This window comes from Crocodylus siamensis, chromosome 12, assembly GCF_052110815.1.
Source record: "Crocodylus siamensis isolate JL-2025a chromosome 12, ASM5211081v1, whole genome shotgun sequence".
In the NCBI taxonomy this organism is placed as follows: Eukaryota; Metazoa; Chordata; order Crocodylia; family Crocodylidae; genus Crocodylus; species Crocodylus siamensis.
In genome coordinates, this window is record NC_143406.1 from 16337601 (window position 1) to 16362992 (window position 25392).

Sequence of the window (25392 nt, forward strand, 5' to 3'; positions counted from 1 at the left end):
CTAGGGTTTTTCTTTTGTTCAAGAATAACTTTAAAGGCTCTCCTAGATCCTTTAAACACATGCTGCCTCCCCTTCAGCAGCAGGACCACTCACAGCATGACAGCAGGCTGGTCAGAAGTACCCAAATAGCTGTTTCTTTGTGTACATAACAGAGCTCTGGCCTTCACAGCAGGCCCTACATGCCAGGTCTGCAACATCATGTCTCTCTTCTTGTCCCAAAGTGTGCAAGTGCACATTGTCTGCACACACGCTCCATCTGGTGGCTGGAGCCATCCCCTGAGCATGACGCCAATGCATCTACATCAAGGAAGGTGCCCTCTGCTCGCTAAGACTGTAAACAGCAGTTCACTCCAGGGACAGAGTATGAATAAGATAATAGGCAGTGCTAACAACTTTCAGGATGGCAGGAAAGGTTTTTAAGGGCTAGCACTCATGAAGGCGAGTGTGCATGTGTGCATGTGCGCCTGCATTGCTGTCACCTAATCTTTGAGAGCACACTCCAAGTCAGTTTACATGTGGTTAATAATACATTATACCCTTATAAAGTTACACTGGGAAATAAATGTGGTGGAATTTATTTCAACAGATGGAGAGCAATTCTTGCCTTGTCATTTAACTGAGATATCATGCACCTCAGTTTGCCAATGGCCCTGTGCAGCACAGAATTTATATGAACAGCAGATGTGTGTGCCTGTACATTCCCCTCCTCCTGCATTGGAGTGGATTAATCTTGTTCTGTTTAGGGGATTTGGCAAACTCATTGCCAATAAAAAACAGTGGCAAATTTCTCTGTGATGTCAGATGGTTCCACCTCTTCAGATTATCTCAAGGAGATTATATCACTCAGAAGTCATGTACAGATTGCCAGAATCTCACCGCTGGTGAGCTTGCTGGCCAGAACTTGGGTTGATAATCAACAATAATTAATAGTTTGCTCTATTATCACTATCAGGTATCTTGCATTTCAAGCATATAGCAAATATTAGACCATCACAGTAAAGCAAAGATTAATTTTAAACAGAACTCCAATAATACATGCAAGAAAGCTTTTCAGTTCTCAGGCCCTTTTCCTTTGCACAGCACAGCTTCAGCCTCTTCCAAAGTGCTGCCAGTTACGAAAAATATGGTAGCCTTTACCTACCAGTCAGTCCAGTTCACCCAAACAGAGGGCCCCATGCAAATCTCTTTAAAGTCCTTCCATTGACTGCACTGGGCAGAAAAGCAAGCCCTATTAACAGCCAGCCAAAGTGGCCTTTTTTGCAAGAATGAGAAAAAAACAGTAAAGCACCTGTTCAGAAGATGTAACGGGTGGCACCTTTTCAGTACAATGGCCAGAAGATAACTCAAAACAGCTCCTGCACGTACAATGTGCCGTTCTGTGGGCATTTTGCAGATCTGAGGGAAGTGTGGTTTTGCCAGCAATGGAAATGTCTCCATTCAGAACACAGGAGCTTTTCTACAATCAGTACCAACATCCCCATGTGCTGGGAAGGAAGCCCAGGACCCAAGAGCCAGATGCCGTAATAGAGAGGACAGCTGCAGACCATGTCTCCGACCCCTGGAACACACTTGTCACCATTCTACGGCAGCACAAAGCTACTCTGAGAAGGAGAGCTCAGCACCATTATCACCCCTGGGCAGGAGCACTCTGTTCTCCCTGCAACATGAGAAGGTCACTGCCTTTTGGAAGAGGATGCTGACACTGCCAGTTTGAGTGGCTGGCCCCTTGGCAGGAGGAGTAGTTGGCCTCCAGTGTGATCTGATCCAATGACAGTGATAAATGATAGTTTAGCCTTATGCAAATAAACCACTGTCTTTCCCTTTCCAATATACATGCAGTGTCAGTTAAATTAAGTTGGGGAAGGAGGCAGGAGCAGGGAGCCTGCCAAGTACCACTGTTATGAGATGAAATTGGGTGTTTTTGAGTCTATTGGATATTCAGCATTCATGCCCTGCTGAGGTTTATTTACCATATAATGTGACACAATAATTTTTCTGTATATAATTTAATGACACATTAGTAAAGAATTAATCACTGGAAACTGCAGTACACTTGTGCTTGGCTGCTTTGCCAGGGTTTAGCTGGAAGCTCATGCACAGTGTTAAACATTATTTCCAGACAGAAGTGATATGCTGCTGACAAGAAAAGATCTGAGAACTGTCCATACTCTCCTGGTCCAGGAGATCACCTGGGGTTCAGAAAAGAGCAGTTACCTTGGCCTAGCTATGCCCAGTGTCATAAACACAGCAAAGGCTGAGCCTTAGCTACATTTATATCTGGAAGATTTTCATTTGAGGGAGTATAGTGACTCCATTTCAAGGTGAGACCCAGGCTCTGACACAGGCTCTCCCTGAGGAAGCCATCCACTAGAAATCCCCGCCAAGAACCTGGACACCATCCATATCCCAGAGCACCTGAATCACAGAAAACTATGGCTGCAAGGGACCTCAAAATGTCACTAATTCAGTTCCTAGTGTAAGGAAGGATGCTCCTTGTCCAAACTCCCTGTATAAATATTAATCAAGACATACCAGCTGGACCTTTAGTTCCTTTGAAGTTCATCCATCATGAGCATGGGATAAGACATAGCAGTGTCACCCAATGGGGATTCACAATAACAGTTTTTTGTGGTTCCACTTGGATTCTGCCTGATAAGCTTCAGATTCCTTTTGAAGCCAAAAATTTCAAAGCCAAGAGTTGCCTGTGACATCCAGGTTTCACATCAAAACCACGTGGAGATACCACGTGAAACCTCAGAACTGAGAAATGTTCCCCTGAGAAATGTTCTTGAAAAATATGGAAACATTTTGAAGTACCTCGCTGGAGTCTATAATGGACGAGAAACCAGTGCACAGGTAAAATTCCCCATAGCTTGTGCAAGTTAGGAATAGCATCACTACAGCTACTCTTTCACTTTATCCGCGTAAGTAACTTACAGTGGCTGATAAACAGCAAGTCAACACCTACATGGACATTTTCTCTTGTTACTCCTTAATGTGAGGCACTTGACAATGAATCTGTATTTAAACAGTGTTCAATTTGAACTTGTTCTACTTTATTTGAATTATCTTGTTGGACAATCATTCCCAGAACATAATAAAACAAACATTAATTACTACTCCAGCAGGTGTAATCTACTTGAAAGTACTCAACAATGTTCAAAATGCCATTGTATCTGTATGCTTCACACTTTAAGGAACTTTAATAAACAACCTCAGCCATCAGTTTGAATATGCAATGCAAACATATGCAGTGTTTGCCTCTGTAAACAGGCGCCTTTCTAAACATTTTGGAAATGTGCGTGCACCCAAAGGAATAAGCAAAACATTGGAAATTGGTCACTGAAAAATTCAAAACCTAGTGTATTACATACCAGCAAGAATAAGACCAAGAATACATGATACTTAGAGAAACTATTCTCAGAGCACTTCTTGGCTTGGCCCTGTTTGTTCACCTTTATTACTGTATATTACTATTTATATTGGCCTGTCTCTGCCTGCTAACTTCTTGTTGCCTGGTGTGTGGATTTTCCAAGACTAATTGGGAATTGCCACACATGCTAGCACTGGGAGCCCTCCCACCAGTGACAGGAGTCCACTGTGGGTGCATCTACACATCGGCGTATGGCAACGTTGCTATTCTCTTTTGGAAGTACTAAAGCACAGTGCAGTACGGCTGGTTACTTTGTCATGCGCACAGCGCGCAGTTAGATTTCACCACTACAAAGCCATAGGTGTGCTATAACTGGGGAGTGCACCACTATGGCGACATAGCTAGTGATCATATGTAGACTCGCGTGATTGCAACGTCGCCATAGTGCACCATACGGTGATGCAGGGCGACATGCAGACGTGCCCTGCATGTACAGTCACAGCCCATCCGCTGTGGTTGCTTCTTCACTACAGAGTTTATCCTGGCTCTCACCAGTATTTCAGGTATGTAGAATGCAGTAGACTCTGCTTTTATTTCAGTTTATTTTGGTTGATCTTAAATTAGTTAGGGATACATACAGCTAAACCAAAATAAGTCACTACTAAACTGAAATAGGAGTACCACCTGGGGGGTTACACTGATTTTACCAAGGCCCCTCTATAAACTACCTGTCTTCAACAGCTAGAAGGTAGGGGTCCAAGTGCCAGATATTTAAAGGTATGTAAGTGCCTATTAAACTCTGTCAGCAAGCTGCCCCTTGGTCCTTTAGCTCAAGCAGTGGAGGCTCGAGCTTCTATTGATGACAATCCTGGGTTCATGCCCTCTTGTCAGTCCCGCCTGTTCAGCTGTGCTTAGGAGCTGCTGGCTGAGTTCAGTCTGTTTGTCTGTCCTACCTGTGTGTTGGGTAGCATTTGACAGGGCCCCTGTCTCTGAGGAGCTTACACTATGTCTTTCTATACGTGTGGCTCCAGACAGGATTGAGGCCCCAGGTGCTCAGCCCTGCACCAAGGCAGAGGAAGGGATTCCTCTTTCTCTTTACTGATTGTGCCCCAGGAGGATTTGGCAATAGAAATAATTGTCGCCTAAAATATCAGCTGAGAATATCAAATGGAAATGAAAATGAATGCACATATGCCACGTATATATATGTACATAGGAACTGTTGCTGAGAAATGCCAGAAGACTCTTGCAACAGAAAAGAAGGCTTAGTATGTTGGCTTGCAGCCTCTTCTCTGTAATGTCAGGCCTGCAGTTTCCCTACTGTAATTATAGATGTGAAAATCTAGAGATTGAGGAACATGGGAACTGGAAAATGGTCTCTGAGATAGGGAGCAGCTAGATAGTTAGTTAGCTTGAGAGACAAAGGCTCCACAGCTGTCATTGTCACCTCCTCCTGTCATCAAGAGAGGGATCTCTTTGAACAAGTCTGGGTTCTGTAATAGTGTTGAGGTACTTTGCAGAAGCTGGTAGGCAAAGAGTTAACTCTCTCCCCCTAAGGAGAGCTCCAATATCTGCCAGCCCTGAAGACTTCAGGGCAGGTGTGAGGAGTTATTAGTCCCCAGGCAGCAGACAAGAAGAGGGTTGTCTGCACCTGGGCAGGCCCTCTAAGAGAAAGGAGCTGGGCTGAGGGAAGATGCATTGCCTAATTTCTGTGGCCCCTTGCTGAAGTGATATGTACTTTAAAGAGCAGAGCATATTTTGCATAGCTTTTCCTATAGGCCTGCTGCAAGCCTGTGTAAATATCCCTTAATCCCCAGAATGGGTTTTTGCTCCAGCTGGTTTATTGTGGGGGGGCTTTCACTTTGCACCTTGTTAGTGGTGCACTTCAAACTGCTCAAATGCTGATCAGTGTTAGTGCCAGCTTGGGTTTGGAGTAGTCACCTCAAAGTTAAAAACTCTCTTTGACTGTCCCCCACCTGCACAGTTGTGACTTGCCACTAGAGGACTGGTAAGCAGTAGCCTAAGAGCTACAGCTATGAGTTGCCATTACAGACTTGGTGAGCCAGGGCAGGCTTTTATCTCTGCTCTAGCTGGGGTGTATGAGAGATGGGGGGGATGGGGAGAGAGAGAGAGAACCATGAAGCAGAGAGGCAGAGAAGTAATGGGATGGGGTAGGTAAAGTTATGGGAAATGGAAAGGAAATGGGTGTGGGGGAAGGGTAGTGAAATGAAGTCAGCCAGCCACTGAAAAGAAGCTTTAAAAAGTCCTTAAAAAGAAATAAGGAGGAACTGTATTGAAGAAGGTCTCATGTTTTAATAAACTGAGATTAGGATTGGGGTGTGGGGGGTGCTGGTCATGTTTCCCAAGGTGGGAGCAGCGAGGGAAGGGGCTTTTGGGAGAGCTACTGCACCAGGAAGGATGTTCCAGGTCATGGGGACCTGATTTGGCCTCCTAGTTGTCTCCCTCTTCCTCCCTTCCTCCAGCCCCCCTCCCTGTGAATATATCCCAGTCCAGACCTGTCTGTGCCCTGGAACCTGGCTGGCTGGTATGCGCTCTCCAGGCTGTTTTCACAGGGTTGCAAACCTGGGGGTGGGGAAGTCGCACCCCCTGGGAAAAGAGGGGGAGTTGGGATGGTGCCAGAACTGTCCCCCAGGCAGAAGAGTTCAGGGAATGGAAAGTTTGTCTACACAGAACAGGAAGATGGGAGAGGGGACACTGCATCCTGGGATGCTGGAGGACTGCAACTTGGGAGTGGCCAGACATTAATGAAACACAAACTGGATAACAGGGATCAGAGAGAAACCTGCCCTGGAGTGGCACAGCTAAGCCACCTAAAGTATGCTTAAAACTAGTTTCAGCTAATGTGTAGACAATGCAGAGGTTCAGACCTCCAGGAGCTGTCTGGCATTAATGTGTAAAAAGGCTCTCAGACAGGCTCCTCTTTCTGTGTAGCTCAGCATGGAATCCTGCTTTTAAAGGCACAACACGCTGGAAAAGCAAGAGACTTTAGAGGCAGAGGGACAGCAAGGAGAATATAGGAGCAAAAGAGCAGCAGGAGCTCTTAAGCCTTAGATGGAGTCTTTTGCTTCTGGTAAGCTGCATTCCCAGCCTTGCACCAAGGTGTCCTACAGCAGCTCAGTGCTGTGCTGTCAAATTGCAGGGTGTTGGCTCTAGCGTTGTGTGGGTTCAACAGATACCTTTTTTTGCATTAAGCAGCTTTATTTATTCACTGTTAATTCTGGTAACTCTGAAGCATGCTATTCAAATGGCTAACATGCTAACAAATTATTCAAATGCGGGGGGCTAAAAGGAGGGTCATTTTGCTATTCTGTTAATGAATTTCAAGTGCAGAAGTGGAAAAGGATTTCTGTTGGTTACATATTTGATAATATTTCCTTTTTTCAGTACTTTCCTGTTATTGCAACACTTAAAAAAAAAATCCCATAGCTCAGGCTGCTTTGAAATGGAAAAAAACACTTTAAAATTTAGAGTTTCTTCCCAATAGAAAACAAGCGATACATCTACATGCTTACTAGTAGTTGAGAGCAGTTTGGCTGTTCGGTGGTAATGGAAACCTGCCTTTAATGTGTCTTAATGGATTTAATGAGGGCAAGACTGACACAATTCTGGAAAGTATTCAGTGCCCGTGGGGGTTCTGGACATCTATCTGAGTCTAGGGTAAGGGAACAGCTATAGACAGGCTGAGACCCAGTGAGGAGAATGAAGATGTCGGGGGGTGTATTGGTGTGTATATGTGTGAGTGATAGCAGCAGGGTGGGAAGAGACTAGTTTCCTTTGCAGGGTTTCAGGGACAGAATGTCACCTGAAATTAATTCAGTTTATCTTTGCATGCTGCCAAAGATAGAGAAGCCTCTTTGTCTGGGTGAGATTAAGATGGGAGCTATTCTTGGATCACTGTTCTCAGTCCCAGTTCTTTAGAGTAAACAGCAGCTAGTGTCAGAAAATCAGGGTAGCATAATGGCCAAATTACTAAATGTAAAGATGATGCTGGAGGCTGCACCTTGTAAGCAAATTGGGTGCTTACCCTTGGGTTTTCACTTTGGCCTAGCCTAGGTAGAGAGGAGTGTCATCTGTCCCACAAAGCAGAGGCTTCATGATTGGGTCACTTTCCAACCAGGGATATAGATTCGCCTGCTTCAGAGATCTTCCAGCCAAGGCATTAAAATCATTTAGCACTCTCCTTCCCCTAGGGACCTGCAAGCTTTGACATTGCTCATCACCTATTCCCTGTTCCCCTTCCCTTTGCTAGTCCAACTGTTTGTGGTCCCCCTCCCGGCCCCCCGCTTTTTCATATTATTAAAAGCTGTGAAAATGAGAGTAATCGTCCTTGCCAATAATCCCACTGTCAACTGCATCTAGTAAATTTCCAAGAACATCTCCATACTTCATTAAACGCAAAGTTTCTATCTGAGAGAAATCAATTGCAGTCTAAATCATAAAGACAAAATCAATTATAAGTATGCATTGCAAGTCTATATTAACATGGGTACATTAAATGAATGGACTATAGCAACCTCCAATTCCAAAGGGAACATTATAGCTAACATCATATTATGTATCTGCAGAGAAAAATAACATTATGTATGAGCACAAAGAAACACAGACTCTCATTTTAGGTTTAGTTGCTTCAGGAATTTTTTACTATGAAAACAAGAAAGAAAACAAAAGGTTGTTTGTCCTCTCAGGAGGTAGACTGGAAAAAAAAAATCCTGTAAGGATTCCCAAGGGTACCTTTCATCTTGGTTCTCTACAGCTGAGATGATTTAAAGAGAGATCGTCTCATGTTTCCATTTTTTCTTGATGATTGTTCTTAACGTGTGTGTATGTCTATATATCCATGATTTCCAATGCCTTGAGATCCTTTCAGAGATGACAATGGTAACAGTGGGAAGGAGCATATACCTGTGCATACAGAAAAATAATTGTTTCCCTCTGTTTTCCCTGTGATCCATGAATGGACACTTTTCTGTGTGGGCTAGGTTCATATATTGCAACTTTCCCTGAGTTTGTGGTAATGTGTAGAACATGGCCCTAGAAACGTAGCAGATACTGAACTGTGACTTGGAGTCCTTTCCCCAGTGGGAACGTGAAGTGACTGCACATGGAGTGGAAAATTGGGCATGTTACATGCATCGGGACTAACACAGAGCACGGAGCAATAACAGATCTGATGAATGTGGAGGCTTATGGATGTAGGAAGGGCCAAGTGGGAAGCTCTTAAGTGTGAGAAGGGAGAAAAGACTTCATGAGTGAATAGCATCAGGGATTTGCTTTTGGGAGAGCCATGGTGGATCCATCCACTCTACCTGACATGAAGAGACTATCATATTTTTTCCACCAGAACAGCTAGTAATTATATACGTTTCCATCAAGCCTAGGGCTTCCACTCTGAGCTTCTTTCTGATGGTCACAGCTCAAATGCCCTGAATCCTAATCTTCATAAGTTCCCAAGCAGGAAGCAACTTTGACCACCTGAAACCTGAGGCACTGCTCCTGCCTTTGTTCAAGGTAATTTGCATCATCACAGAACCTCACAAGAGAGCTGAGAGACTCCTTACTGCCTGCCCAGAGGAGTTTTCCATCTACTGACTCCTCTGTGAAATCCTATGAAATATGAACTGCCCTTTCTACCCAGGAGAACTTTTACAATCTTTTCTCCAGTGCCTGATGAAGGGTGTTTGTGCCCAAGAGCTTGCAATTAAAGAATTTTGTTTGCAAAAATCTTGTTAGTCTAATAAAAGATATCACCTCTACCATAAGCCATGATTGTTTTATTCCTCTAGACCAATATGGCTACAACCTGGATACCTGAGTCCTAAAGAGCTTACTGTCTATGAGTAAGAGGATGCAGCAAGCAGAAGGGTGGATACTTTCCTGTTGCTCTCTTTGGTGAAAAAACTCAAGTGTGAGATCACGGGTGCGATTCCCTCTGTTTGACCTAATCTAAATCTGGAATAGCACGAGTAGAGTTAACTGAATTACCCTTTTTGTGGACTGGTTTTGTGTGTGCTTGCCTGGCCCCAAACTTTGACGGTGATATTTTTTTTTTTTTTTTATCAGCAGACTGTTTTACTTAACCACAAGGGGCTGAGATACCATTGTTACTGTGACATAAGCCATTATGCTAAAGCAGTTTTGTTTCTTGTTTCCAAACCTAAAAATTCAGATATTTACAAATTAATGAACATTATTATACATCTCATTAACATAACTTTTTTTAGGGGGGGAAACATCCTATAAAATGTTTTCCCCCCAATATAATCGCTGTGTTCTGTTTACTCTATTAATTGGTGCCAAACTGTGAACTTTTCAATTTCCTTATGGTTTAACTTGTGAAGCCTGTAAATTACTAAAAGGTTCCTCTCCTAATTTAAATGTTAAAAGATCATGTGTGGTAGTGCCTGGTTGGGGAGCTGTACTTGCTAAAGCAAACTGTTAGTGTCAGTCAACCACTGGTAACTGGGATTTTTCACCGTCACAGGCATATTTTATACACAGAGCACACACCCCTGTATTCTGCTCTTTGTGCCGGCTCCTCAGAGAATGCAACCCTGCATGGATCTAGCCAGTTACCCAAGGAGGCACCTGACCGCAGTGATCTCGACCATCTTCCAGTTGAACACTGCAGCTAGCTATAGGAAGGCAGGCAGCAGGGTCATAGGCAGGAGTGCATCCAAAGGAGGTGCAGTGATCCACTTATACCCCTTCCCCTTTTGATTCCTGGCGCACCCAGAAGTTTAAAACTAAGTGCTTAGCAGTGGCAGCAGCATTTCTATTCAGGTACCACTGAGGGAATCAATTGACTTCATGGCTTATCATAATCTATCCGATTCTTTCTCAATTGTTGGTTCCGCAGGTGTTAATGACCCTCCTTTTTAATGGTCTTTAATGGTTTCACGGATCAAGCTGTTTTCTTCTGCAATTCGGCTGTCTATTAGCTGCTCCTGGAAATGTAGCCCCTATTTCATAGCCTTGCAGACTATTTTAAACTTAGGTGTATAAGTCATAACTCAGCTGACCATTAACTCAGGTATGGTTTGTTCACCTCTGTATTTGTGTGTTCCTGATCAATGCAGCACTCAAAGTGTGTCAAAGCAAAAGTAGCAGTTTCTTTGGCTCTACTCTGTTCTTTCTCAGGAAGAGGCATGGCTTGAACAGTCAATAAACAGTTTGGTTTTTTATGTTTGGGTTAGTGTATATTGGCACACTCCTGCCTGCCAGGAAGGCTTTTGGAAAGCCACATGAAAAAAATGGGTTCACATGTGGTGAGGCTGATAGTTACTCATCTCCCATGCAAGCAAAATCCACAGTTTACATCCTCCTCCTGTGTCCTCTCCTCCATACTCACAAGCATGGGCAGATCTAGGATTCTGAAAAGGGTACACATGGTACGCATCATCGTATATCACACAACACCTAGTTTTTTCCAGTTAAAAAAAAAACAAACCTAAAAGCTTTACTAATATGCTAGGGACCTAGGGATATATTATTCAGTTTAACAGAAGTAAAAGAAAGAACTTTATTGAACTGTGTATTAATTTGCTACATCATATATTATGTATAAAAATACAACAAAAATAATCAAAAGATGTAATTTCATTAGTTATGTAGTCATTAGAATTAAATGTACGTGCCTTTTTCAGATTCATAAAATACAGCCGCCTTAAGCATCTTGTCAGTGCACCCAGTGATTTCCTGAACATTAGGGCCTTGTTACACATTAATTTTAGGCAGCTCCTAGACTCTTAACCCCTGGATTGCCTGCACATTAACACCTGAAACTAATTTTAAGCATACTTTAGGCAGCTTAAAAGTTACACCACTCCAGGTGTAAATTTATCTCTGATCCATGTTACCCAGCTCATGTTTCATTAATGTGTGGCCACTTTCTACAGATGAGCCACCCAAGTTGCAGTCCTCCAGCACCTGAGGATGCAGTGTCCCCCACCCCTCCGGTTCGGCGTGGACAACCTTTCCATCCCCTGAACTCTGCTGCCTAGGGGGCATGTCTGGCAGCAAGCTACCTCCTCCTCCTGCCCCTAGGAGTGTAATCTCCCCCCTCCCAGGGTGCAACCCTGTACAAACAGCCTGCAGAGCACATGCCGGATAGTCGGGTTACAGGGTAGAAATGATTTCAGAGTGAGGTCTGGATGGGGACGGCAGGGGGCAAAAAGGTAGGGGGCCAGATAAGGTCCTCATGAGCTGGGGCTTTGTTTCCCAAGCAGGGGCAGTAGCTCCAGCAAAAGTGCCTTCCCTCACCATTCCTTATTCCCAGCCACCCCAGGAAACATGACCAGCACCCAGCACCCCCCGCATCCCAATCCCAATTTATTAAAGCATGAGATCTTCTTTAATTTAGTTTCTCTTTATTTCTAAATTCTTTTTTTTTTTTTTACTTCTTTTTATTTTATCCTTCAGTGGCTGGCTGATTTTTTTTCACCACCCTTCCCCCACACCCATTTCCCTTGCACCTCCCATTTCATTACCCATCCCCATCCCACTAATTTTCTACCGCCTAGCTTCATGTTTCCGCTGCCCATCCCCTCCCTGCCACCCGCCCCCATCTACAGCAGAGATGGAGGCCTGTCCTGGCTCATCAGCCCTGGAATAGCAATTCACAACTGTAGCTCCTAGTCCATTTCCTGCTTGCCAGCCCACTAAAGTCACAACTGTGCAGGTGGGGGTCAGTCAGAGAAAGTTGCTAGCCTTGAAGCGTGACTACTCCAAACTGGAGCTAGCAGTAACACCAAACAAACATTTAAGCAGCTCGAAGTGCAGTGTGGCAGGGCCCTGGGTCTTGGGTCATAGGCGCATTACAGTGACCATCAGATGAGTTTCCCAACCTGTCACTGACTTCTCTAACCTACCTCAGAAGCTGTATTCTGTGGTTTGCAATTGTATATAATTACCAAGGCGGAGAACAGAGGAGAGATGCTTATGAACCTCCCATGGATTTTTCCATGGCTTAATGAATTATTCCCTTATTGCTTTGACTCTCCCCTCAACTTGATGAGCTTCTGTTGCAATTGATTTTATTTGGAGTTTTATGGTGACACTATGTAACTCTGAAAATGCAGGGTTTACAGAAGTAAACAAATGTGTCTCATGGCATCTCCTTGATTAAGTAGGTTGTCTCCCTCATGACCTGCTGCTGATCTTGTGTTTCCATCAGCCCCAAAACACTTAAAACCTTCTATCAAAAAAGCTTGCCAGAATTAACTCCAAGCCTGCTGAATGCTGCCCCTGCCCCTTAAGCCCACCACTTTCAACATATCAGAAATGTTTTCTCAACAGGTCATCGTGGGAGTATCAGTGTGCTAAGATGGTTAAGTTCAGGAATGACTCAAGCTCTCTGCATGTCCTACCAGACATTTCAGGAAGCTTCTTTAATTGTATTTATTAAATTAAATATTTATTAAAATTTTCTGTACAAATATTTGGCAGTGGACAGGCTGCTGTTGGACCTACATGTTTCTCTAATCTTTACATCATTATGATGTACACCTTGCTGGGGTTGTCTGACCCCAGTACTCTTTCCTGCCATGGCAGGGGGTCGGACTAGATGATCTACTCAGGTCCCTTCTGACCCCTGAAACTATGAAACTATGAGAGACATGCTAATTTAAAGGTATGTTCCCACAAACAAGGCAGCAGCAAGTACTTGTACTTTGATACACACATGTGGATTTATAGGGAAAGAGTTTTCATACCATACCCAGCGTTAGAGTACAATGGAAATGAATCTAACGTAGGTTAGGTCCCTGTTTTATTTAATGAGTTTCCTGGCTTGGGAGTCATGAGCACTCTCTGTTAAGAGGACAGCAGTGTGCATTTGATGTAGAAGGAATTCATTTAGCCTCAGACCTCTCCAGCGAAGATGCTGGATTTGTGAGAGAAATAAATATCATGCAGATACTTTCTTATCCTTATGTGGATTGATTCAATACAAGTGCTCATCCTCTCCTTCAGATGAGAACCAATCTTGTATCACTAAAACCTCATTTCACCATTTGCCATTAAATTATATTAAAAGAGCTTTCATGTTATCTCTTAAGTGGATGCTTTTTATTCCAACCACACTTCCTTTATCACGAGCTCCTGCTCTTCTTGAAGCAAGTTCTTTCCTTGTGTGTACCATAAGGGAAAGCAGGTCAATTATTTCCACTGCACTGATCTTAAACAACTTTAGACTTCACAGAATGTTATAATCGGAATGATAAAAAACCCACCTTGTGAATAAAAACATTACACACCATTAATTGATCTCCATAACAAGAGCTGTTTGCTTTTTGAATTCCCCATCCTTTTCCTTGAAGTTCCTCCATTTTCCAAGAATTAAAGGAGCTTTCAGTGATGGGCAAAAGCCAACTTATCTGGAATGGTACAAAGTTTTCAATTACTCTGAGGAGATGTATGTTTTCCATTACAATTTTCAGCACCATTAGTCTAGTTACAGAGATGGGCATGTGAATTGCATGCGGATTCTTATAAGTCATCAGCAATTCTTTAGAAAAAGCCTTGCTTCCTTGATAATTTGCCAATTTGCCTGGTGGCAAAGGCCTTTTAAAAGCACGCAGAGTGTAACACTATACTTCTAAAACATCAGCACCAGGTGAGAGGGTTTCACTTGAGAATTTCACTGGAGTTTCTGAGTAGACAGCTGCATAGACGAACAGGCTATTTCTTACCATTGCATTTACTGTGGTAGGACCAGGAGCCCCCAACTGAGTGGGCAGTTGTTTCGGTTGGAGGGCTGTTTAATGAGTTTTGGTGAGCTGTCAAGGGCCACGAGGGTAGCCCCACCCCTTGACAGTTGCTCCGCCCACTGGTCACCATCTTGGAACCAGAAGTCCCACCCTTAACCCCTAACTTTTGCCACCAGAAGTCCTTCCACTTGGCCCCAGAAGTACTCTGTTTGGGAGGGGAGTTGCCATCTTGGAACCAGAAAAGAGCCAAATCATATAAGTCAAACACCCACTATAACATATATTAATATTATTGCAAAAAAATTTTTGTCATGATTTTTGTTTGCTAGTAGATAATAGAGGTGATTGCATAATAAATAACTCAATAATAAAGTCTTACTTTTGTATATTGTGTGGTTGGGGGTGTGTGGTGGGGTATGGGGGGTGTGGGTATGGGATTTGTGAGGGGATGTGGCTGTGTGTGAGGGGTATAGGATATGTTGGGGGTGTATATGTGAGGGTAGGGTGTGGGGTATGAGGGAAGATGTGGTGTTGTGGGGACCCCTACACACTGCCCGCCCCCCCATTGCACAAAAATGCTAGCAGCAGCAGCAGGTGGTGGGCCCTCAGGGCACTCATGGCATGTGCAGGGGCTGCTGTCCAGTGGCACACAGCTCCAGCAAATGCTGCACATACTAGCAAGGAGCACAGCCAAGCTGTCCCACCTCTATTGAGCGGAGCTCATCACAGCGCACATGGAGCTCCCAGCACTCACGTGCCACTGGGGGATGCCCCACATGATGAAGCCGGCTGCTTTCCCCACCCTCTGCCATGCAGGTCCCAAGACTCTGGTAGAAGTGGAGGGGAGCCCTGACCCCTACTTCCCAACAGTGTCCCAGCACCTGCACGATAGGGGGCACCGAAGACAGCTAGCTCCATTGCGTGGGGCTTCCCCCAGTGGCGTGCAAGTGCCAGGAGCTGCTCATGCGCTGCAGGGAGCCCTGCATGATAGAGGTGGGCTGGCCTGCCTGCATTCCTTGCCACCACATGCAGTGCTGACTGGAGCCACGCCCCACCAGGCGGCAGTGCCTGTGCGGTCCATGAGTGCCCCAAGCACCTGCCGCTTGCTGCTGCTGCCGTTACTGCCACTGGAGACAGGGGCTGTGCACCATGGGGGGAGTATGTGGGGGTCCCCACATCCCCCACCCTCCCTCACACCCACACCCTGCCCACCTGAGCTCTGTGCTCCCATCACCATCCCACCCCCGAGCATGGGCTCCGCACTCCAGCCAGCCCCAGCCACACGCTATGCACTCCCGCCAAGCTGCAGCTCCTCCTCACCCTCCGCACCCCTGCTGCTTCCTTACTTGCTGCCTGGAGCAAGCATTGCAGCAGGGACACAAGGAGGAGCTGCTGAACACCAGGCAAGCTGAGCAGGTCCCCCAGCAGCTGCAGCAGTGGCAGCAGAAGTCCTGGCCAGAAGCTGAGTGCTGACTGGGCCAGTCCCTTACACGCGCATGGGTGGGAATGAGGCATGTGGGCTGGGCAGGGTACAATTAGTTGGTGGGCGCCCACGGGCCAGATGAAATTGCCTGGCAGGCCAGATGCGGCCTGTGGGCCATATTTTGCCTGCCCCTGGATTAAAACCTGTTGGCCTGCATGCTCCACAAATACATAGTAAAAAACCAGACAGTCCATGCCTATACTGGGAGACAAAGTGGGTAGGAAATGTGGCTATCATGGATGCTGAGGACCAGAGAGAGCAAATTCCTCACCCAAGTTAGGCTGTGATAGAGCTAGGACCCAGATATGCTGAGTCCTTGTCTACTGCATAAACCAAAGAATTGTCCCTCATCCTTGATGCACGTTGACTGAGATTGCTAGGGAAGCAGAATGGGCTTCCCAGAACAAATCTCTACCTCCCTCTTTCCCTAGAGCCTGTGAGAAAGATGAGTCTTATATGGGCTGGGAACCCTCAAATTTTGTTCTGCAAAGCCAGGAGGATTTTCTAATGACCTCTCTACACATGGAGTTAAAGGCACGATGGGATCTAATACATGATCCACACAATTGCACCTCCTGGCATGCCACACATGCCGGCAGGAAGTGTGGTTGTAGGATTGTGCATTAGATTCCATCATGCCTTATTGCCAGTGCACGGGGAAGCCCAGTCCTAGGCTCCCTCCAGCACTGGCAAGAATCAAACTCTTGCAGCTGGGAACCCCCTCAGCTGACAGGTCTTACAGCTATGGAGGTGCCCCATGCACCTCTACAGGTGGGATACCACAGCTGCTATTATTTCCCAGTCATAGGGCACCCCATGCGCCCCCAAGCCTCAGAGATCACAGCAGTGCCCCACAGCTGCCAGGACTGAGATTCCCGCAGCTGTGGACTCTGGGTCCTAGCAGCCACAGGCACTGCTGGGGCTGAGAGTTCCCCCAGCTACAGGGCTCACAGCCCTGGCTACATATGGTGCACATATGGTGATGAGAGCCCAGCCAACGGAGCACTACTGCATGTGCAAATTAAAGCTAGATAGGTACTAGCTATAAAGTTGTTACACATGTTCCAGCAATAACCTTACGCCCAGTTAGACCTTTGTATGGTGAAATAGTTAATTTTCACATATAGCTGGTCTAAATTAATTGCACAGTTAATGCGGAATTGTGTGATACATGTAACATGCAGAAAGGGCCTAAAATCCTTAAGCAGCCGATAGGGATCATTTTAATTTGGTAAAGAATCATGTATACATACTCAGGGTGCATAAAAGCTGTCTCTCTCAGGTGTTTACATCCCTTTCCTTTTAGACCATGTGCAATTGAAATCTCAGCTTGCAACAAAAACTAATAATAATAGGGTAAGAGGTGTATGGAATTTAAACATCAACACAGCCTCTCAGTCCAGCTGCACTGACCATATCATTTACTTGTTCTGCTTCTGAAGTAATTTCTTTGCCCATTTTCCCTCCCACATACATTCCTTTAAGCATGCATTAGTCCAGTCACAGCTGTGCAGTGAAGAAATAAGCAAAGTCTTCCTCTATCAGGCAGCAGCACAATCTGATAGCTTAGCCAGGCAGCCTGGTAAATAAATAAGCAGTAAAGTACATTTAGGACTCTACAGATTTCTTTCTTGAGTTTTTGAAATTGGAAGGAAAGAGACATTATTAAAACCAAGTATAGAAGAGCTGCCTACAAGATTTCTATTTAAAGGAACACGTTTGCTGAAAGAATATGCTTTACACATCAAACCAAGACCGCTTTAGGAATAGGGAGTACTTAAACTGATACCTGATAACATTTTCCAGGGTGAATTTCCAGTGCACCCAGAGGAAATCTATTAAGGAAGAATATGAATGCAAGATGAATAGGTTTGCTTTCTGTGCAATCAGAATACCGTGTGTTTCATCAAGAGATATGTGAGCCAGGGCTGTGTTCTGTAGCACTCTTGCACAATTCTTCTGAAAATGAGTATCGGGGGTTTGACTTCACTGCAGGCTTATCTTGAGTTATAGCTTGGGCGTTGCCCAGTACACTGCACACAAACCCCCTTAACTCAAGTGCAGTTGTTCAAGAGGATGGCCTTCAGGGGGTGTAAACTACAGCTCTAGCTAGTACAACACATTCACAGTTAACACAACCACTCTGGGCTGCTAATGCAACCCTCCATGAGACTCAAGTGCTTTTTCACATGGCAGCTGCTCTCACTGTAATAACTAGCATTACCTCTGCAGTGAAGGCCAAGCCTAAATCAGAGTGAGCTTGTACTCCCATGGTACCATGCCTCCACCTAGTCTTCATCCAAATATACCCTTCGGGTCAGCAGCCGCTAACTGTCATCTAGACACATGGGGGGAAAAAACTTATTTTAAAGTATTCTAAATTCTCACTTTCCTCTGGGCTTCGCAGTCCATTTTATTTCTAGCTGCATAAGCTCTAAAAGGGCAAGACGTGTCTTAATTGTTTTGCACAGTGCCTTATTTAAGCAGAGCCAATATATTAATTAATAATGGTTAATAGGAAGTGGGGCTGTGTGAACTTTCAGTGCCTGTTTAATTTCATTTTGGATTCAGACGCTTCAACTGTCAAAACATCGAATCTGAAATGAAACTCAGGGCTCCAAAATGAAATGGGCCATCTGAAACGTTTCAAAAATTTTCCAAAACAATTCAGATGTTTCCGAAACTTTTCCGATGTTCCGGAGGCAGGCTTGCAGGGATAGAGGAAGAGGACTGCTCTGATACTGACATCGGTAGCTGGCCAGTGACAACAATCTGTCCCAGAGGTCCCTTCCAATCCCAGTGCTGGGGAATTGAACCAGGGGCTGAGGAATCAAACCGGGAGCCAAGGAATTGAACTAGGAGCTGAGAAAATGAGCCAGGGGCTGGAGAATAGCGGCAGGCGCTCTGGCACTGAGTCTGGAAGCTGACCAGATGATAGATCTGCCTGAAAAGGTCTGCTGACTGAATGGCGATGTCCTTTCAGCAGCCTGTCCCCAACTCAGGCTTCGTAGAACGGCCTCTCCGTCTATTCAGTGAGCATTCTGCTGGACATCATAGTCCTGCTGATGATCTCTTTGGTGACCTGCTTCATGAAGGTGCTGCTGCTGCTCTCTACCAACTGGGAGCAAATCAGCATGCCATCTGCAAAATGCAGATCCACAGAGCACTGACTGCTAAAAGGACATCTCTGTTCAGACTGCAGAACTTTTCAGGCAGACCTATCACGTGGTCAGCTTCCAGATTCAGTGCCAGAAAGCCTGCCACATCTCTCTGGCATAAAACTGCCATGGCACTTGTCAACCCCGTCTTCCTTTTGCAGCTTGCCATGGTCAAGGCCATGGCATAGTTAGCAGTTGGGTTGGCAGAGGTCTTGATTCCCATTCAGAACTCTCTTGGGTGGCCTTGGGTCTTCACTGAGGAGGTTGACATTGATGGCTTCTCAGTGCTGGGCCACTGTCCAGCCATTTTGGAGTTCAATGTATTATAATTTTTGCCTGTTGCTATAGGGAATTGGCTTGTAGGTAAAGTAGATATGCATTAGAATAATGGTCCAGGGAAATGGCAACTGGTTTGCGACAAATTTTCCTTCCAGGCCCACTGTGCCTGATACAGGCAAGCAGCAAGTAGACACACAGGCTAGGAAATTGAAGACATGTACCACACTGTTCCATAACATTAGATAAGGGACTCCACTGTGTTTGCCAGGCCACAGTGTCCAGCTGCAGAGACCTTGAGATGATTTCCAGTTTTGGGGAACAGACCAAATTAGGATGTGTGCATGTGATGGGTTTGTGAAACAAAGGAATATGTACACAGGACAGGACATGGACATTATGAGAACCACAGGGAAACCAGTCAATGATGTCCAAAGATGAAGAGTCATCGAAGGAGAAAAAGGATATAAAAGGAGGGATTTCAGAGCAGCAAAGGGTCCCTGAGAGGGGAACCTGAAGTCACCATGGACAGCCTGTCTCACTCAACCTCCAGGCTGTTGACATCTGACATTCAAGAGAGAATCTCAGAGTGAAACACGCATACTGGCTAGGCATACTTTGACTCTGTGAACCCTGGGATAGACATAGAATTGTTTGCATTATTATCTGCTATCACTGTGTATCAATATAATTTGCCTATTATTGAATGGAGAGGTTGTGGTCAGTCTGAGGGTTTGGGTCCACCCAAAACAAGGTATCTGGGTCATAAATCCAGTGCCAGCAATTTAGTTTGAGTGCTAGCATAAAACAGATCAGAGGATTTCACCATGCAATTTCTGGAAAGGCCTCATGAGATCCAGCATGTACTGAAGAAAGAGATTTAGCCTTCATTAGAGACTTCATGCTCTAGAGAGCCCCACTATAACCCTGCTTAAATTGTTCTAACAGCTAATTTCCTTCAGAGTTAACATGTTTTCCCTCATTTCTAGTTCAGCTTGATTGAGCTTCTTCTTCCAAGTATTTTCCATTCCACCAGTTCTCTAGATGACCGCATTGTCAACAAGCCTGCTCATCACCTTGCACTCTTCTATTCTGGTCCACTGCCCTGTCATTTGTGTCTAGGCCTGCATGAGTTTCACCCTGAGTGGAGTCAATCTGTCCCAAGGAGTATTTTGCACTGCTCCATTTTCCCAGTATTTTCTGCGCTGCAGTTGAGTGACCTGCTTCATGTTGTAATCTCTGTCCCATGTAACAGTTTTGCCAACAGCTCTCCATTGCCTGGCTTATAATCAACCTGTTTTAATCAACCAAGCAGCCTGTTTTAACTGCCATTCTCAATGTCTCCATTCACTTTGTATTCCTGCCCTATGACCCCAGCTATGCCCTTACAGAGCAGAGGGTAGCATTTAATTTATTACCTTATTTTTCATTTTTCCTATGTCTCCCCATTCCATCTCAGTCTTCCTCACTTATTGCAGTGGTATATCAGCCCCTCACCATCATCCTGCAAGGTGTAGATTTGGCAGATGGGGAAACAACCACTGATAAAGTCTGATGAGATTTCCAAAGCCCAAGGGGAGACTTGTGCAATGGGTTTCAACCGGAGCTGCATAATTAAACAGCTTTGAGAATCTCAGCCCAAGTGACGTGCTCAAGGACACACATGGAATTATGTAAGAGCTGGGACACAAACACAGATCTCCAGAGCCCCGCTCACAGCCATAGCCACTTTATTTTTCCCAGCATGTGTCTCTGATAATTGGTCTCCTCGCTCACATTCGTTTCAGATCAGGTCCCGTCACAGAATGCATTCTTGCTCCCTTTCTGAGGAAAGGGCCTATTGTTTTCTCCCCTTCTCCGTCCAGTCTCCTTTTCCACTTGATCCTGCATTAAAGTCACATACAGCTTGCCAAAGAACCATTGAAATGAATAGCACGCTTGCAAAAATTGATTGTAGTGGGACTTTGCATAGTAAGCAACATGTAACAGTTGATACATGATGTTGTGTAGGAAAATGCTCCATGGGAAATTATATTGTCAGTTGCTTCTACAACTCATGGTGATTCAAGTAGAATATTTGCCTTAGGAGCAGCAAAAGGATAGTTACAGAACCATGTAACTAAAATGGCTATGATTTAAATGCAGGAAAGTGAGGGAATTATCAGGGTTAAGGCTTTCACTTTGCCCTGGAATCCTTCTGCTAAGCCTTGCCCTTGCAGTTTTTTTGGCATGTGAACTCAGGACGGAGGGAGTCTGTAGGAACTACACTACTTAGCAGCTACTGGAAGAGCTAAGGGCAAGTACAGGCAGAGAGAGAAACATAGTCTCTATTCTGATTTCCCTCGGACTACGAAACTTCACGCATGTCAATCAATCTACTGGTACCATCGTTCTTTACAGAGCATAGTCTATGTGCCAATGAGTTCTTTGATGGCTGCTGAGTCCAATGCACGAATGGCAGTTCCACCCACAGGTTGGGCATACCCATGGACTAGCAGTGCTCTGAATCCCAGCAGGTTCTTTCTTCCTCTGACACCAGTTATCACAAAACTTGATCCAGCCCACCTCGCAGCACCTTGCTCCATCTGCAAGCTGACTCTGCCAACCAGAGCCACTCTTTCCCAATCATCAGAGATTCCAAAGGATGCTAGGTCATCTTTGCAAGTATCCCAAAAATTTGTGTAGTGGTCTGCCTCTCTTTCTGCACCCTTTGTGAACTTCAGAATACAGCACATTCTTTGGGATCCTGTGATCTGGCATTTGCTTGACATGACCAAGCCCCTTAAGTCTTTTCTTACTAATCAACATTCCCATGAACGACATACCAGCACAATTTAACACTTCCACATTTATCACCCTGTCTTGCCACCTTATTTGAAGAATTTTACACAGGCATCTGATATGAAAGCTGTTTAGTCTTTTGATAAGTTTTACATAGGTCATCCATGTTTATGAGTCATATAGAATAACAGATAAAATATATGTTTCCTAAATACAAATTTTCACCGTAGTTGGCAGTTTGTTACTGTTCCAGCTCTGTCTTGCAAAAGACCAAAGTTCCTGGATGCTTTGCCAATTCTACTAGCAAGCTCATCATCAGGATCTACATTTCTGGTAACAGTAGAGACAAGGTAGAAAAATTGGTCAACAACATCCAGATGAGTACCATCTAGGGTGATAGCTGGAACTGGTTCTGAAGAGCCTTGGTACCTGATAACCATCTTCTTCTTCAAGCTTTTTTGCTATCCCAAGGATTTTGCATGAGTCAGAGAACTTTGTCATAGGATGTTGTAGGACATCAACACTGCGAGCCACAAGGGCTGCATCATCTGCAAACAACAGCTCCCTTATGATGATCTCCTTCACCGTTGTCTTAGTTCTGAACCTTGCAACGTTAAACAGTCTTCCATCATGTCTAGTGCTGAGATAGACACCCTCTCAAACATTAAAGAATGTATGTTGAAGCAGGAATGAGAAGTAAGTGTTAAAAAATGTGGAAGTCAGTATGCAGCCCTTTTTCACTCCATTGTTGATGCTGAATGAGTCAGACTCTTGGTTTTCATACATTACAGTTGCCTTCATATCATTGTGTAAGGATTTCACAAGGTTTAACAGTACAGACAACCAAGCTTCTTTAAAACAGTTTAAAGCCCAGACTGAGTAACTGTGTCAAAGGCTGTGTTAAATCTATAAAAAAAAATGTTAAATCTATAAGAGCCATGTACAGTGGGATATGCTTTCCTCTGTACTTTTACTGCAGTTAAGTTATAGAAAAGACCATATCTACGGTGGACCTTTCTGAGTGGAAGCCACACTGGCTCTCAAGATAGATTCTCTTAGCTAATGTTTGAAGTCTAGGTAAAAGAATACAGCTTAAGATTTTTTGTGCAGTACTGAGAAGAGATAGACCTCTGTGGTCATTACAGTCACTTCTGTCTCCTTTGTTTTTAGAGTTGGAAGAAACAAACATCCTTGAAATCTTTGAGGAACAGTTTCTTCCTTCCAACACAGTAGCAGGACCTCATGCAGCCTTTGCAGCAAGTCTTTGTTTGCACGTTTGTACATTTCAGCAGGTAAACAGTCCAATCCTGAAGTTTTCTTATTGGGAATATTTTTGATGCATTGTTCAAATTCCTTTAGCATAGGTTAGGCATCCAGTGAAGTCATAACGTCAAACCCAGGCAATTCATCTAGCACACATTGGTCTACTACAGAGTTCCTTAAGTACAATAAAAGTTCTGTTATCTGGCATCTTACAAGCCAGCATGCTCCACTTACCGGCATGCCGGCTTGTAAGATAAAAGTAAAACCAGAAGTGCCCACTGTGGCACTTCTGGTTTCTCCAAGCCCCCATTGCTCGGGGCAAAGCAGCCTGCGCTGCCGAGCCCGCATGGCCTGGCGGCATAACAGCTGTGCAGGGCCTGCCTCCCTGTCCCACAGGGCCCACAGGGCCCTGCAGGAGGGGCAGCGATGCTGCGGGAGGGGTGGAGGGACACCCCAGATGTGGCGTGAGAAGCGGCAGCCACTCAATTAACCAGCATTATTTTGTTATCTGGCATCCCCCGTTCTCGGGGGATGCTGGATAACAGAAGCTTTACTGTATATCACTCCATAGTGCTCAATCCACCTCTCCAGTTATTTCCCCTTATCAGTTATGATATCGCCATCCAGGTCTTTCAATGAAGCTGTATATGTCTTGTCAGCACCAAGTCCAGCTGATGCCACTGCTTGGACCTTGGGTATCTATTTTCATGATGTTCTTCTTCTGATGATACCAGCAAAGAAAGTGTTGGACTTGACTGGCACAGAGCTCAAGAACTCTCTGACCATTGTCGTTCATATGTCCAATGCCATGCCTACCCAGAATCCCAGGGTATTGCACTGAAGTCTCCAAGTACTAGGATGGGCTCCGTCCATGCAATCCTGCCAAACAGCTCTTTCCAGCTATTGAGAGAAGCTGTCCTTCTCATCACTAGCCTGAAGATTTGGATCATAAACACTGGCAGGTTGATAAATCCCTTCTGTAGTCTAATTCAAAGCATCATGGTATGTATGAACACTGCAATCAGAGATTTATACAATGACTTAAGTCCATTTCTGATACCAAAACCTACCCCATGCTCTCTTCTTACTCCTCCAGGTTTAAGAGTGCCTAATGTGATGCTATTGCAAAAGCATGGCTATGCTCAGACTAAAGCACACACTAATAATTGGGCAGAGGTAGTTACAGTTCACCCATGTACCAGCTTGCCCATCCACTCAACACAAATGCTCCTTCTCTCCACTTCTTGTTTCCTCTCTCCTTCAACATTTGTGCTGCCCTTGGCTGGAGAAGGAAAATAAGAGGAACTAGACATTACAGCCAATATCCTCCAATGGGTTACTGTCCAACAGGGCTCAATTAAATGCAACATGTTGCAATTGCACAGAATCTTTCAGGGATACGGGTCTGGAAGGAACCCCCCAGATCACTGAAGCCTGTTCCCTGCCATTGTAGACAACCTCACCATATAATCCTTTCATCGGTTTTGTTCAGATCCATTCTGGTGTTTTACCCCATCCCTCTGACGGGAAGAATGGGCCAGAGCTTTGCTCCACTCATAGTCAGAAATCCAATTCTAATTTCCAGCATAAATCTATTCCTGGTCAGTTCTTGTATCAATGTTGTCCTTTAGTTTAAATAGCTCTTCTCTCTCCCCAGTGTTTACCTGACAAATGTATTTATAAGCAGCAGTCATATCCTCTCATCCCTCACTTTGTTGGCTAAACAAGCCAAGCTCTTCCCATTTCCTCTTCTAAAGACAGATCTCCATTCCCCTGATCATCCTAGCAGGCCTTGTCTACTCCTGGCCTATATAAGCTTTTTTTTCCCTGTCAGGCCATGGCCTCAAACCTGGAGCCTCAGCTGGCCCGTTCACCATGGCCTAGACTTTCTAGCTAACCATTCAGAGTGGGCAAGACTAGAAGAAGCATCCTTCAGGGCCTGTGCTCCCTGCCACCTGAGTGGTTAGTTGGGGTCAGCTGACCCTACACTTTCCTCCATATAAGCCCCTGCACAAGAACAGGAAATGTCTGGGCAGCAGGTCTCAGGCTGAACCCAGATTGCCTTGCTGTTCCTTCTGGCTTGTGCCTTTGCTTTTGTTCTGCTTGATCTCCTGGCTACTTGATCTGGCTTGCCCTCTGACTCCATCGTTTGTCTGATCGTTCAGCTTCCCGAATTGGCTCATCCCTAGACCCTGCTCTCTATTTGATCTCCTGGCTTCTCAATCCAGCATGACACTGCCACAGTTTGTGAACTGTACACAGTATTCCTGCTGATGAGTCCTTGAACATTAGCATTAATGCTTCCTTGTCTCTGCTAAAAATACCTCTCCT

General features: G+C 44.9%; 1 long non-coding RNA gene across 1 annotated transcript in view; it reads right to left on the reverse strand.

Annotated features, from left to right (window-relative positions):
- Positions 1-8010: 8010 nt before the first annotated feature.
- Positions 8011-25392, reverse strand: part of LOC149854698 (uncharacterized) — an 84712-nt gene continuing 67330 nt past the window's right edge. Inside the window, exon 4 of the long non-coding RNA XR_016438656.1 lies at positions 8011-8296. This is a non-coding gene — a long non-coding RNA (uncharacterized LOC149854698). The remainder of the gene's footprint in view (positions 8297-25392) is intronic.